The following is a 13889-nucleotide window of genomic DNA, read 5'->3' as shown; positions in this document are numbered from 1 at the left end:
ATGGATGGATGGATGGATGGATGGATGGATGGATGGATGAATGCAGTATCAGTTGCACATGCACATACCTACAAACTCATTGACATCCACCCACCTCTGCACACATAAGCAACAACACACTGTCTCTACCCACGGCCGACCTCTGCTTTGCTCCCAGCCCCATAGTGCTGAGAGCCCAACTCCTGCCAGTGGCAGCACTTTAGGGTTAATAAATGATGCCCAAATGGGTTTGACCTCCAGAATAGACACAAAGTGATGAAAAATGGCACCTTGACACAGCACAGATACTGAGGCTATCACAGTATGGCGACCTTGATATTTTAACCAAGTGCTTTGAGGGCCATAATTGACTTTCCCCTCAAAAAATCCATCCCAGGCTAACAATCAGATCCTTCACACTCTTCCTCCCTCGCTATGCTCCGTCATTCATGTTATAGTGCATCACTGCTCATATGCTGGTGAGCTTAGATTGATGTTACTCTTCAAACTAATGTTGTCATGCACTATGCAGGACACTACATGCATCAAATTCTGTGAGGAGGCACGCAGGAAGTCCGTACAGCGTAAAGTGGTGACCAGTTCACAGCAGTTTTTTTTTTATTCTTTACAGACAAAAATTATATAGACAATCAAATAAAGTATGTGAATACAATAATGTAGAAATTGTTTTTAAGTTAAAGTTGGAACATTTCTATCAATTCAAATATGAGCAATGAGCAAATTGCTGGCCTGTGCACATACAGTTCAGTACAAAAGTCTATGAAAGCAGGTATTTTTTTACAGGTATAACTGTAAATGGTGGATGTACAATTTTAAAGATTTAGTGGATTATGAGACAGTTTAAGACAGCCTGCAAGATATGCTGGAAGCTCTGTGAAGTTGTACCAAGTTATGAAGTTTGAGTGACATATATGTTTGACTATGGTTCAGGAAAAATGGGTTTGTTACTCGCTTGGGCTCAAATACTCTGAAGGTTGGCTTTAGGTTTCCACATTTGAACTGAAAGGGAACCCCACAATATGATGTATGTTGGACGTTCCGAGGGAACTTTTAGCAGATGTCCAGCGAACCTATTTTTGTTTGCTGGGAGAAGAGCCAACCTGTCATGATTTCAATAGTAAGATGTATGGATCCACACAGAAGTTTTTAGGTTGAAATTGAAAACGTAAATGCGCTTCTGCATGATGGATTGCAAATATAGTTTTTACAGTATTGTAAAGTTTTCCAATACCAGAGTATAAAAACTGAGGTTGTCATGTACCACTGGAGTATTATCAGGACCAAAAACAGAACCTAGCATCCAGAAATCGATCGGTGGGCTATTATCCATATTACACACTATATAACAATTATGTTTTTCATGAGATGTTGAAATGGGAAAAGGAGTGTTAATCAAGAGAGACATTACATGAGACTCAAATGGAACAGGGCACTCCACACATATTCCGAAGTAATATCTTTCTCCTTGTTTTTTTAAAATTCAGTCAACTTTAATGTACATTACTATAGCCAAATTCGCAATAAAGCTGCTCTCACTCATATATTTTTGTTACTTTGCCACGAAGCTGCATGCATCAAAAATTGTGACTAAGAACTTGCAAATTAATACTACGCGTAAACTCACAGTCACTTTCCAGCCATCACTCTGCTCTAATAAAATGCTGATTTTATCCCTGCTGTGTCAGCTGACAAAATCACAATTTAAGTAACTCAAAGATCACATGTGAATTCATCTATACTTACATATGCAATGATCTCCCATGGAAAAAGTTAGAAGCATCGAACCAGCAGTGCAGCATCAGACTTACTTCTTATTTCAGTCAATAACTCAGTTTCTATCCCTTTCATAAAAAACTATTCTAATGTATAAAATTAATTATTATATTTGTTATTAAAGATGCATTTGTGAAGTAACATATTTTCACTTGCACAAAGAACATTCAGGCACTAATGCTAACTCAGTTAGCTCTTTTATTCTGTGTCCTGAATGGCTGGAGTTTGTGCAAACTGCGCTCACAATAATCACAGTGATGAAAATCTCAAAAGACCAAATGACTTCATCATAATTAAAGTAACCTTACTGTTACTTAAACTGTAGACAGTGTTTGAGCAGTAACCACTCGTATGTTAGTTGAAATAATACATTGTTACACTGCTTAGAATGCCTACTTTCTCCTCTAAATTTCTGCATTTCTGATGTGCTATAAATTACATTAAATCAAATTGTAAATATAAGATATAAGTGGCACTTAAAGATAAACATATAAAACATGACCATGCTAACATTCTGATATTTAGCATGTATGTTGCATTATTTATTGTGCAGCGTCAGCATAAAAAACAAAGCATGCCTACAGTTAATGTCGCTGTGAGTACCGTTAGTTTTGCTTATAAAATTAATCAAACAGTGGGTACCTACCCCTCAGATATCTGCTTCAAAAGCGATAGGTGGCATAACATTGGAAAACCTTTTGTCCCATCATGCTGTAAGGTTTTTTCTTAAAGCAATTTAGTTACAGTGACTAAGCTTGTTTGTATAGCTCCTTCTACATGCTGAATCAATGAAGGAAACTGTGCAGAGTCTTAGCTTTCACTCTGATATGAGTGTGGGTGGCAAGAGAGTTACATGTTTCCTTTTTGAAGACAAAATGTAAAGAGATATAGTTACAGTTTTCATGAGAGATTGTTGTATTAGTATGCATAATGTTGCTATATTAGTAAGAGTTTATGTCTGGTAGGTAGTGAATCAAAGTAAAAAATGTTTGTGAACCCACTTTAACTTTCAAAAGTTTTTTAAGGGCTCATGTAACGAGCTTTGCTGAAGCAGATGAGATAAAATTCATACAGGAGGAAAATGAGAGTCCGAACACCTTCACTGCAGAGATGAATCATGTAGAAAACCCGATCAAATCAAATCAAACAGCCAGGAATTACAACTGATACAGATGATGAGTCCAGAAAATGATTTAGAGAGAATAATTACCTCACTTTGGTCGGGTAGCAAGTGGCTGTGCCCACTGAGAAAGTGGCCTCCTTATAATGTCAAATGGAGCAGAAATTTAATAAGTATCTAAAGTGTTCATAACATTAAACTGCAAAGGAAAAAGAAGAGAAGTTTTCTTTTGTCAAATAACATCAAATTCAATTGAATGGAGGACCCCCAACCAAACTAGATGTTATTTCTATATCTTTAATGAGACTGTTAATGTAAAAATGCTCAGTTTATCACAGGGTTTGGTGGTATAAATGAATTTGGTCATTTACTGACTACAGTTTTTCTCTAATCTAACAATATGAGCTTGCAGTGTTTCACTGGGCACAACTGTAGGAATTAAAGCACCTGACTGATTAAATGTCACAAAGTGAAGATCAGAGAATCACTGAGAACAGAGCTTGCTCCGTAATGAGACACGATGCCAGCTACAAACGCTAATCTGTTGGTTTATTTCGACATAATTAAAGCTGGAAACAATCTTATAAAAGTTAGATACTTCTAATCTCAAAATGAGCTATTTTGATAAAGCTTATTTCCTCTCACGCAAACATCCATTGGGCCATAACAGTGACTGTAAGGCTCCTAATGGGGTTTGTTATAGAGGCAGGATAGATGTTGATGTTTACTGTTTCACACTGGAACACAGTAGGGGAAAGAAGAGGGCCATAATTCTCATGATAATTGGGTTAATACCTGTCATGATATCCCCTATTACCACAGCTGTAAATAGAGGAGAGGTAGGAATTATTGTTGCTAATTAGGAAACATGTAGATCAGCAGCATAGAAAAGAACTGTATATCTCAGCTTAATGCAGAGCAGATATCACCTTTATTGTTACGGGCACATGAATGTGTCTGGCCTTTGTGTGTGCGTTTGAGTGTGTGTCCTCCAAAGACTGTACAGTGTACTTTTATGTGTCTAAATCTGTTTATAGGCATTAAAATATACCTATACCTTCAAATTGCTGAACACGAGCTGTAGTATTGCATTTGTGTTTGGCAGTGCACTGCAGACTGCGTGTTGCAGTGCGTACATGTATGCGTGTGTGTTACCGAGCAGGTGTGTGTGAGAATGTGACACAGTGTCTGTCCCCTGTCCTCTTCCCTTTTCTGGGCTGGTTACTCAAGGGGCAGTTATAAAAGGAAAGGGCTCTGTCAGCCTATGATGTAGTTGGCCGTGTGCAACACACACACACACCAACACACACACAAAAGCTAAGGATAAGACAGCAAGAGGATATGGGCCATAGGGCCGGCTGAGTTTACTAAACTTTCACAGGAGACTAAAATAGATCTTGCCAATTTGTGTGTGTATATAGCATCTGCATGTGTGCGAGTGTATGTAAGTGTCAAAACTCCCTTTCAGATATCCAGCCTTTTTTGTTTAATCTGATGGCATTTTAATATCAGTCTCATGTCTGAATAAAAGCATTGCTTTGAGAGTTCAACAGAATGAAAAGATGAAAAGAAAAAAAAACACACAAATAGAAAAACCAGAAGCAAACCAAAATGCATCCTTTAGATAAAATAATGTTGGAAATGCAGCAAACGGAATCAGATTCGGAAGCCAACAGATAATACAGAAGTCTACAAGTATAGAAAACAAAATCCTGAAAGACTTAGATGAACAGCAGGTGTAATAATAACGGAACCATGTCTGTCATTTTTGATTGTTACTCAGAGTCAATTATGTTATAATTTACTATGGCAACAACAAACTCAACTGTTACAACAGCTTGTCACTTATTAGCTGTATGAGACAAATACATCCCCATGGGGGGGGGGGGGGGGGGGGGGGGGGCCTCTAATTACGTTTGTAGAAAATGTGACCTCTAGTGGTCATGAAAGCAATTGCATGTAAAATGTAAAAATAGCTACTATGAAGGTGACAGTCGCTTTGTAAAAGCAATGTCTTTTAGCCCTAACCATGACCTAACCCTAACTATGTAGTTCTGATTTCCAACCCGAACCAAGTGAAGTTATTGGCTAAACCCAACCAAAAAGTGACAAAGTTTCCTTGTAACATGTTATGTTCCCATGTAACCAAGGTAACCAGCAAAATGGTGTCCATGAAGGTGACAGTCACATTGTAAAGAGAATGTATTTTAGCCTGTACTTTCCTAAAGGAATCACTTGAGAATAACATCTGCTCTAACATGGAAACGCTCATTGATAGGAGACATGTATCCCTCCAGCCATTTGTAGTGATGGTACTTTACAGGACGATACTACAAACGACTGCCACATGTACAAGCAAACAACGTTAATGATTGTATCAATAGGAGTAGTTGGAGAAATATGTCTATTAGTCTACACTACAAGCAGTGTGTTGAGTTCTCACAGCCACCATAAAATAAGCATTGAGGCCATAGCAATTTAGCTAAATTGAATGTTGTAATTTCCTTATAATTTTCAGCAGGTCTGAATACTGCAGTCAAACTGACAGCTTAAACTTACATACGCAATTGTGGGCAACTACTGAAAGTGAACTCATTGATACTGTGGTGGTATCTTGCATATTGTTCTGAGAAGTATAACATTTTCTCTTTTACTTTCTGTGTAAAATTAAATTGAAAGACAAGGTTTTGGAAAAAGGAAAAAAAAAAAAAACCTACACAGTGCTCAGTTTCTTCAGCAGTTGTGGAAAAAGTATCTTTGTGCAACATCCTGAATGCAAACACTGCAAAAACTGTCATCAGTTACATCAGGTCTGCTTGATGGTGGGACTGTAGTGATGTACAGTTGTATGTTTTTTTAATGGCTTCCCTACCAATAATAAAAGTTCTGATAAATATTTAGAAAGCTGCAAACAAATCCATATACCCCTCAGATCCAGCAAGAATTACTCATGTGACCTCTATGTCTGCATAGGGTTTAAAAATCGGCAGCAGTGAGAGCAACTTGATCTCAGAAATATGTGAAATAAGTATGGTCTGTGTAGCAACACATTACAAGGGGGTACAGCATTATATGTGCTGAAGAAATATGCTTGACAGAGAGTTGTTGTGGTGGACCTATAATTCCCTTGCTATATTTAGAAAACTTAACAACCACTTTTAGCAGAAAGAGTGTGTGGTTAAAATTAGGTGTGTCCTTTTTTATTTCTCTGCCTTTGTTTATGTTTAGGCCACAAAGTCTGTGTTTTGTCAGGGTTAGGAAAAAAATAATTGAATAAGTTCGAGGCACCAAAAATGCTTGGGCAGGGAAAATGAAAGAAGAATGCATTTCCCTTGTCCTCCTCCTCCTTAGATGCGATTCATTGCCTTTGTAACCAAGCGGTTTGGACAGATTGAAGTGAAATAAGCATGTCTTCTATACACATTACATTCAGTGATAGAGAAGGTTTTCACATAATTTCACCAATCTCTGTTAAACCAAGCAAAGTAAGTATTTCAAATTTTATCATTTTAGTTAAAATCAGAGATAAAAGAAACTGAATTAGAAAAAAAAAGTATTGGAAAAGGAGCAGAAGAAAGCAGTATTATAGAATGGATGCAAAACAAGAAAGAAAGAATTTGCACTCCCTGATGATTTCAGCTCATTCCCACACAGAGGGAAGAAAAATGGGGAGGACTGGAGTATTTAAGGGTCTAACAGTTCGAAATGTGACCGTTATTCAGCTGGATGATTTCTACTAAATCAACATTTGTCCTACCGGTTGTAATAAGACAAAACAGATAAGCCCGACGACACCGTTTTTTCTTTTTCCCCAATTCATCTCTTCCTCTCATCCCATAGGCTTTATCTGAGGCCTTCCACTTATACATGAGGGAGACTGTTACCCCCACAAGTACACACACAAACACAAATTCTGCAAATGCTTGGTTAGGTTTGCATGTGCCAAGAAGGACGGAGGTTTGAAGGGTCCAGCAGAGTGCAAACTCATAATGAATAACATCTATGTAACCCTTTCCCCAGGTGACTAGTGTACTACACAAACTACAACTCAGTGCAACGGCTGGGGGGAAATTACATTACCACTTTTCACATGGCTCAATTTCTGGCTCCCCCTTATCCACTCTGGTCTGTTATTGCAGTGAGAAACACATAACTCTGTTGTCAATACACACAGGTGAAGCTAGCACAGCCAGCACACCATTACGTCCACAAATATTTTACACTTTGGGTCAGACACATCTCAACAACAGCTTGGATGGATGGATGTGTTATGATATAAGGTTCCTGCAGGATCTAATAAGACACTTTGTCCTGCAGTTATTATAACATGATTTTTTACCCTGTGCAGTGTGTCAGACTGAACACAAGATGTCATTTTCAAAGGAACCACTGCTTGCTGTGTACTACAAAGAAATCCAAAGATACACCTAGTATAGAAATTTACATCAGCACTGACTTCCTATCTCTCAAGATCTATCTAATTATATATCTTTAATACAAAAAATATTGGAATAATTGCTGCTTCTGAGACGTCATCTCAGTCTTTTCTCTTTGGAGTCACACCAAGATGCGTGCAACAAGAATTTAAAAATCACCCTCACATACCAGAGTGCTGAAATTCAGGGATTGAGACCACATTCAATGGCTGAAACCTTGATTTTTTTGTCAGAAAGCACCTTTTAACATCTCTCTTCAAGTCAGATCTGCACTTAAAGGTCTTTACACATTGGTTTCATTCTCAGAGGAGATGGATGGACAAATATTTAGGTATGACGTCGGCAGCAAAGTGAGGAATTTGATATTTACATGGGAGCCTGTTGTATTTTACATACTGGTTTTACTGCCTAGTTCAGTTTAGACCTTAAATTGTCTGGATATACAGTAAAATGTTATTATGCTTGATTTTATCCCATCTGACATTTTTGTGAAAATTTGTCAAACTGTCTAACTTAACTGTTGATATTATTAACAAAAGGCTAAGGTAGTGTCGCAAAGAGTTCAAGGAGCAAACCCCCAAAAAGTGAAGAAGAAAATTTAAACTGACACATTAAAGGAACAAAAATGTTCAGTTCTAACAGTTAACAGTTTTTATTTTAGATGTTTAATACAAAAGTTCAGTGAGATAAAATAAAAGCAAAAACCCCAAATATCTGAAACAGACAGATGATGCAGGTTAAATGTCAGAAGAGGTTAAATGTCAGAAGATAAAAACAACAGAGACACACAGATACACTCGGAAAGGGACAACAAGGACGTGATAAGCTCACATAAACAAGCAGCACAGACACAGGATTGAGGCCGGCACACTTGATAGAAGCACAAAAACTTGACAAAAACAGAAGAAAGACAGATACACTTGGAAGGGTAACAATGAACTGGTAAAACATCAATGAGGAAAATAGAAATCCCACAGGAAGAAAGTAACAGCAATACATCAGAATAGATCCAAATTTAAAAAGAAATTAAAATGCTGGCACAATTAATGATCATGTTAAATGTTTCAGACCTCTTTCATAACAGATACATGCAGCATCACTAATGGGTGTGGCTGTGGAGACCTATACATATATACAGTGATGTCACAACATCCTGAGGTACAAGTTCGAAAATTACCACATAAGCCACTATATTGTATATTTACAGACTACACTTTGTCATATTTACTTCAAAAAAGACAAAAGAATGGTGAGGGAGAGGAAAAAGTTTGCCAGTTGCTGCCATCAGATATCCTACTGTGTATCTACGTCTCATCTAAACTCAGCCGCTCTGTTAATCATCTCTGAAGGGGGAAGTGAGCGGGGTTGTGTCGTAAGAAATAAAGGAGGTTTAGACGTCTGTCTTATTCACAGTATGAGGTGTTCACGCCAGGAGGCTGCGCTCTCGCCAGTTGAGGCAGATTTCCTGCAATGCAGCAAATAACTGATGCAGATACGTAGTGCCCCAGCTGCACATGCACACACACAAACACACACAAGTGCAGGCATATGCTCACAGAAACATACACATTATCATACATATACTACTGTGTATGCACCATCAATGGAAATAACAAAAAAACCTGCTCAACCCATTTGTCCACAAAATGTAAGTTGGAAACTATCCTTAGTCATGAGCTCAGCTGCAGCCGCACATCAATTGGATTTTATAGTTACTTTGGCAAAAGATATAATCTCAGTTCATCCTGCTTTTTAGTTATTGTAAGCAAAAACAAAAAAAAACTTGCAAAATGTGTGTGTGCTGCTGCTATTATTATATTTCTATTGTTTGTTTATTATACTGTTTTCAATAAATCATTTTGTGAATTAAATATTTCTTATTTTTGTGCAGATTTAGAGTGACTGAAGACGGTGTTTAGTCATAAGAGCGAGAAAGCGGGAGGTGGAGGAGGAGAGACCTTGGTGGGAAGCAGAGGGCGTCCAGGAAAACATCAATGAAACTCAACTGATGAGAGCTGAAGCTGACTGAAAGCAAAAAACGTTGACTTTGACGAAGAGTTGGACAGCCAGAGAGCGAGTCTGGTGAGTAAGAGAGAGTGATGGAGGGATGGAGTGAGTCTGAGGGGTGTGGCAGGGATTGCAGGAGGACTGATAAAGAAAGAGATAGATAGATGACAGGCAGAGAGCATAAATGGACAGACAGACTGTCAGATATACATTGACATAGATAGATAGCTGACATGGAGAGAAAGATGTTCATTTAGATGGTGTGTATGTCTGTGTTGGGCTCACAGGTTGTCATTACTGGCCACAACCCAATGTCAACACTGCACAATACCTGAGGAGCCCCCTAGCATGGGACCTGCATTTCTATGTGTGTATTTTTAAAGCCTGCTTTAAACCTAAAGTGATGTTTTCCGCTTTTTTTTGCAGCACATGGACAAACATTTAAATGGTGCGTAATCCCCAAAATACCAAGGGTCTCCATGTACTGGGAAACTGGGATGGACATTGGTATTTTTCTAAATACCATGTCCCGTGACAGGTTCTTCCTTCTCCAGTAACGTTTGCATTTGGTCGACAATTTTGAAAAGCCAGCTGAGAACAATGATGTGTTTTTCAAGGTACGCCCACTCCATGATGCCATACACAGAAGATGGAAACCACAAAAGGAACACCTTTGTATTGATATTTACAAATATTCTGTGATGTATTTAGTATTTTGCATTCCTCTAGTTATTGTATGATCAGTTATTAGCTTACAATATAAAAGGTTCTATGATACATTACTTAATGCAAAACTGATTTCATTACATTACCCACATTCACACAAGTTCATATGTTCAGGATTGAAAGACATACAAATAAAATATGCAGACATCAATTTCCATATGTGTAAAGCCATAATTGATTAGTTGTTACATGATTGCAATGTTAGAAACATGGCCTTTTTTATCGAAGTTTTCGTGATATTCTACGCTCATTTAGTCATGGCATCCATTGTCATGGACATGAGAAAAATACTTCCTCTTTATTTCTATGTTAGAAAAGAGTAGAATTCAGCTTGATAAAAAATTTCCTCAGCAGAAAAAAATCCATTCCTTTCAAGACTTACAGTATGTACCTTCTTTGAACATTCTTACTTGTGTGTAAGTACACTGGTAGAATGATGTTAATACACCACTGATATACCTCTGAGTCAGCAACAAAGGGGGTACATTTTTTGCACCAAATGTCATGTGTTTAAACACAATTACATATACTGAAATAATCTGATAAAATCATCTCTCATTGCTAGTCGGGGTGAGTTCACCTCAGTTATATCCATTAACGAACATTACCTCCCTGGGGACAAGCCTGTAACTAAGAAACTGTGCCCTACTGGCTGTGCTGGACCACAGGTTTCTGACAATCATAATTCTCTGGGATAATTAGGCTAATTCAATATTTTTGACTGGATAGCAGATGGCAACACTGCTGCATAGAGAGTGAACAGCCAGCTGTCTTACAGATGGTAACATTGGTCAATCGCATCTCTTTTTATGCATTGTTGTTATAAGTTTCAGAGCCTCCATGTAAAGCTTTATAGTTGGTATACACATGCTTCTGTAAAGAAAATATTAATTGTCCCTTTTCTTGTTGCCCCAACTGCAGCATCTTCAGTGAAAATGATTACCTGAGTGTTGCGTTCCAATCTGTGATGTGGTAAGCCAGAGCCTATAAAACCCCACATCTACTCCAGAGTCATTTGATGTGTGAATGAATGCTAATTTAACACTTTCACACTGCACTCAAAAGCAGGTTTTAGTTTTTTGGGGTGTTTTTCTTCTTCTTACCAGTGTAAAAAGGGCTACACAGCCTGTGTGTAAGTGCACAGTCAGCACCACAGAACACGTCGCTCTGACCAAAGAAGCTGTTGTCACTCTGCTGATTTCCTGACATCAGCTTACTGTGTGTAAGCACACACTTATGCGGAGATGAACTTACCAAAAGGGAAACACAACATCCTAAGGTACAAGTGACAGTTTTTGATAATGTTGTAAAAAGGGTGGGAATGTGAGGAAAAAAGAGCAGTTAGAAACCCGTCTGCTGTTTCAGCACCATAGACAGCGCCATGGATTCGTCAATATGCAGCAGTGTCTGAGCTACTCCTATTTCAGAGTCATGGCTAAGCTCATAGATTATAAATTAAACAAACCATTGTCAAATAAGGATCAGTTGTTCAGGCAAACTAAACTTATACATTTAGCTAAACAACCCGTCACTGATCTCTATCTGCAATCAGGGAATGGAGTGGGACCTAACAGGTGAAGGAGGGATCATTTTGTTATACATCCACATCCCTTATTCATCCTCCCTGAAAACTCCTACTGATTTCAAGACATTTCATCTTACGCCCAGCCCTAAATCTATTTCTACAAATCAGCCTCAGCAGAAACAAAAAATAAATTGACAGGCATTGAGTTTTACTTGAGGGTGAATGTCTGACACTGTCACATTTACTAAGAACAGTTATTTTATGGAATGATCAAGACTGATGAAGCAGACCCATAGATTCAGATTTTATATTTATATATATTCATCTTCCTTTTTAGAACTTGGTGACTACATTACACACACTGCAGTCCGACCAAAGTGCAGTTTGGATAGTCACTCATGTGTGCACACAGAGATGAGGACCAGCAGAGGTCTGTTAAGCTTACTTCAGCTAATCAGACAATCTGGCGTCTAATGTCATTGAACTCCCTCAAAATGTTATCTGATAATGTGGGGGAACACTGCAGCAACTAATTAGACAGGAAACAGTTTGTTTGCCATTACTTTAGCAAACATCTGGAAAATTCTGTCCAGTAAATATAATATCCTTCACCTGTTTTATCTCAACAGACCTATGCTCATATAACAAAGCTGACAGCAAAGGCTTCAGAATTCATATTGATTTAGATTGTTATATTTTTGTACCGAATTGAGAATTGAATTTGAATCAAATCTTGACCCCAACATTTGGAATCAAATCAAATCTAATCAAATTATCAAACCCCTAGTTTGCAAGCACTAATCAAACTATGACAGTTTTGTCCACTATTCTAATACACTGGTTCTACTGTTATATGTTTGTAGACTATATGAGTAAGCTGATAATTAATTCAGCCTTATTTGTTGAATCTAAATTGTTCTTTTTTTCAAAGAATCTCCTCCATCATGCACACTCTGCAAACATTATTAATATATTTTCATGCACAATATCATAAACATTGTGGGATATTACACTCTTTATCATTACAATATGTTGCTTTGGTAGATTGTGGACAATATGTTAAGACATAGCCTTACTGCAAAGCACCTCACTGTGTCTGTGTAAAAGGAAAACCTCGGACTTATTGTTCAATATCCAGGCTTTGAGAAGTTGTCTGAAACATTAAACATGCCTGTTACAACAGCAACCAGCCTGGGGCAACGAGTAAACTAGACCCTGAAACAATTCATCCACAAGTCTGACGTTGGTAAAGCTTGTTTGCCATCTTGCTGAAATGATGCACATGTCATTTTTAATACTTTATTTAGTGAATATAAATATTACGTTTCTTATCAAAACACAAAAAAGCTAATTCCTTGTCATCTACTTTGTTTCTAATTATTGCTGATTAATTAAATAATATGACCAGGTCATCTGCATAGAGTCACTCCTTTTACTGAAAAATTACATGCAAATCACAGCAAATTTTAGACCAAATGGGGCCACAATGTCTAATTTTGGTGTTAAAACTTCCTTGAGTTACTGTTATGTGGTAATACATTGCATACTTTTCAGATATGTGCTTACACTGCTATAGTAAGTAACATTAATGTAACGCACAGACAAAAATTTATGCAGAGGTTTGCTGTAATGGAATACACATCTCTAAGAAGGTTAAAGGGTCAGGTAATTGATTTTTTTAATGTATAGTAATGAATGGAAGCCAGCAACTGCTTGCAAAGTGTTGGAAAAACCTTTGTAGCCCGCATCTGAAAATGGTCCTGATTTATAGATGGGGTTAAAACATGCACTCACACTGACAAAAGTGAGACCAGAGTAATCCAACTGGAAACTATGGATCTCCATAACCACTGGATCTGTCAGATATTTGGCACTGCAAGCTTTTGAAAATAAAAACCTCCTCTGAGATTTGATGTATGACTCATGGCAAACAGGCACTTTGTGGAAAAAGCTGACCAATTAAACATAGCGGCAGTGTAAAAACATATCTGACCAACATACATTATAGTGCAATTTTTCAAAGTCTGGGCTACTGACCAGAGCAGAATTTAAAAAAAAAAAAAAAAGAAGATTTAAGACCATCCAAATTATTATAAAATTAGGATCGAAATCTATTAGCAGTGTGAGCTTGCCAAATCCTTCCCAAGCAAATCAGTGGAAGAAGAAAAAATACTGTGACACTGCAGGTCACTTTCTAAGGGGTGAAAAAAGAGCAGGGTAATATTTTGTTATATTAGCTTATAATGTAGAATCTGCAACACAGTCAGCAGAAGCAGTGGAGGGGAAACTTGGAGAAAAAAAT

The sequence above is a fragment of the Leuresthes tenuis genome, unplaced genomic scaffold (assembly GCF_036924035.1).
Source record: "Leuresthes tenuis unplaced genomic scaffold, fLeuTen1.0.hap1 SCAF_16, whole genome shotgun sequence".
In the NCBI taxonomy this organism is placed as follows: Eukaryota; Metazoa; Chordata; class Actinopteri; order Atheriniformes; family Atherinopsidae; genus Leuresthes; species Leuresthes tenuis.
The sequence above is the reverse complement of the archived record's forward strand: the minus strand, read 5'-3'. Positions refer to the sequence as shown.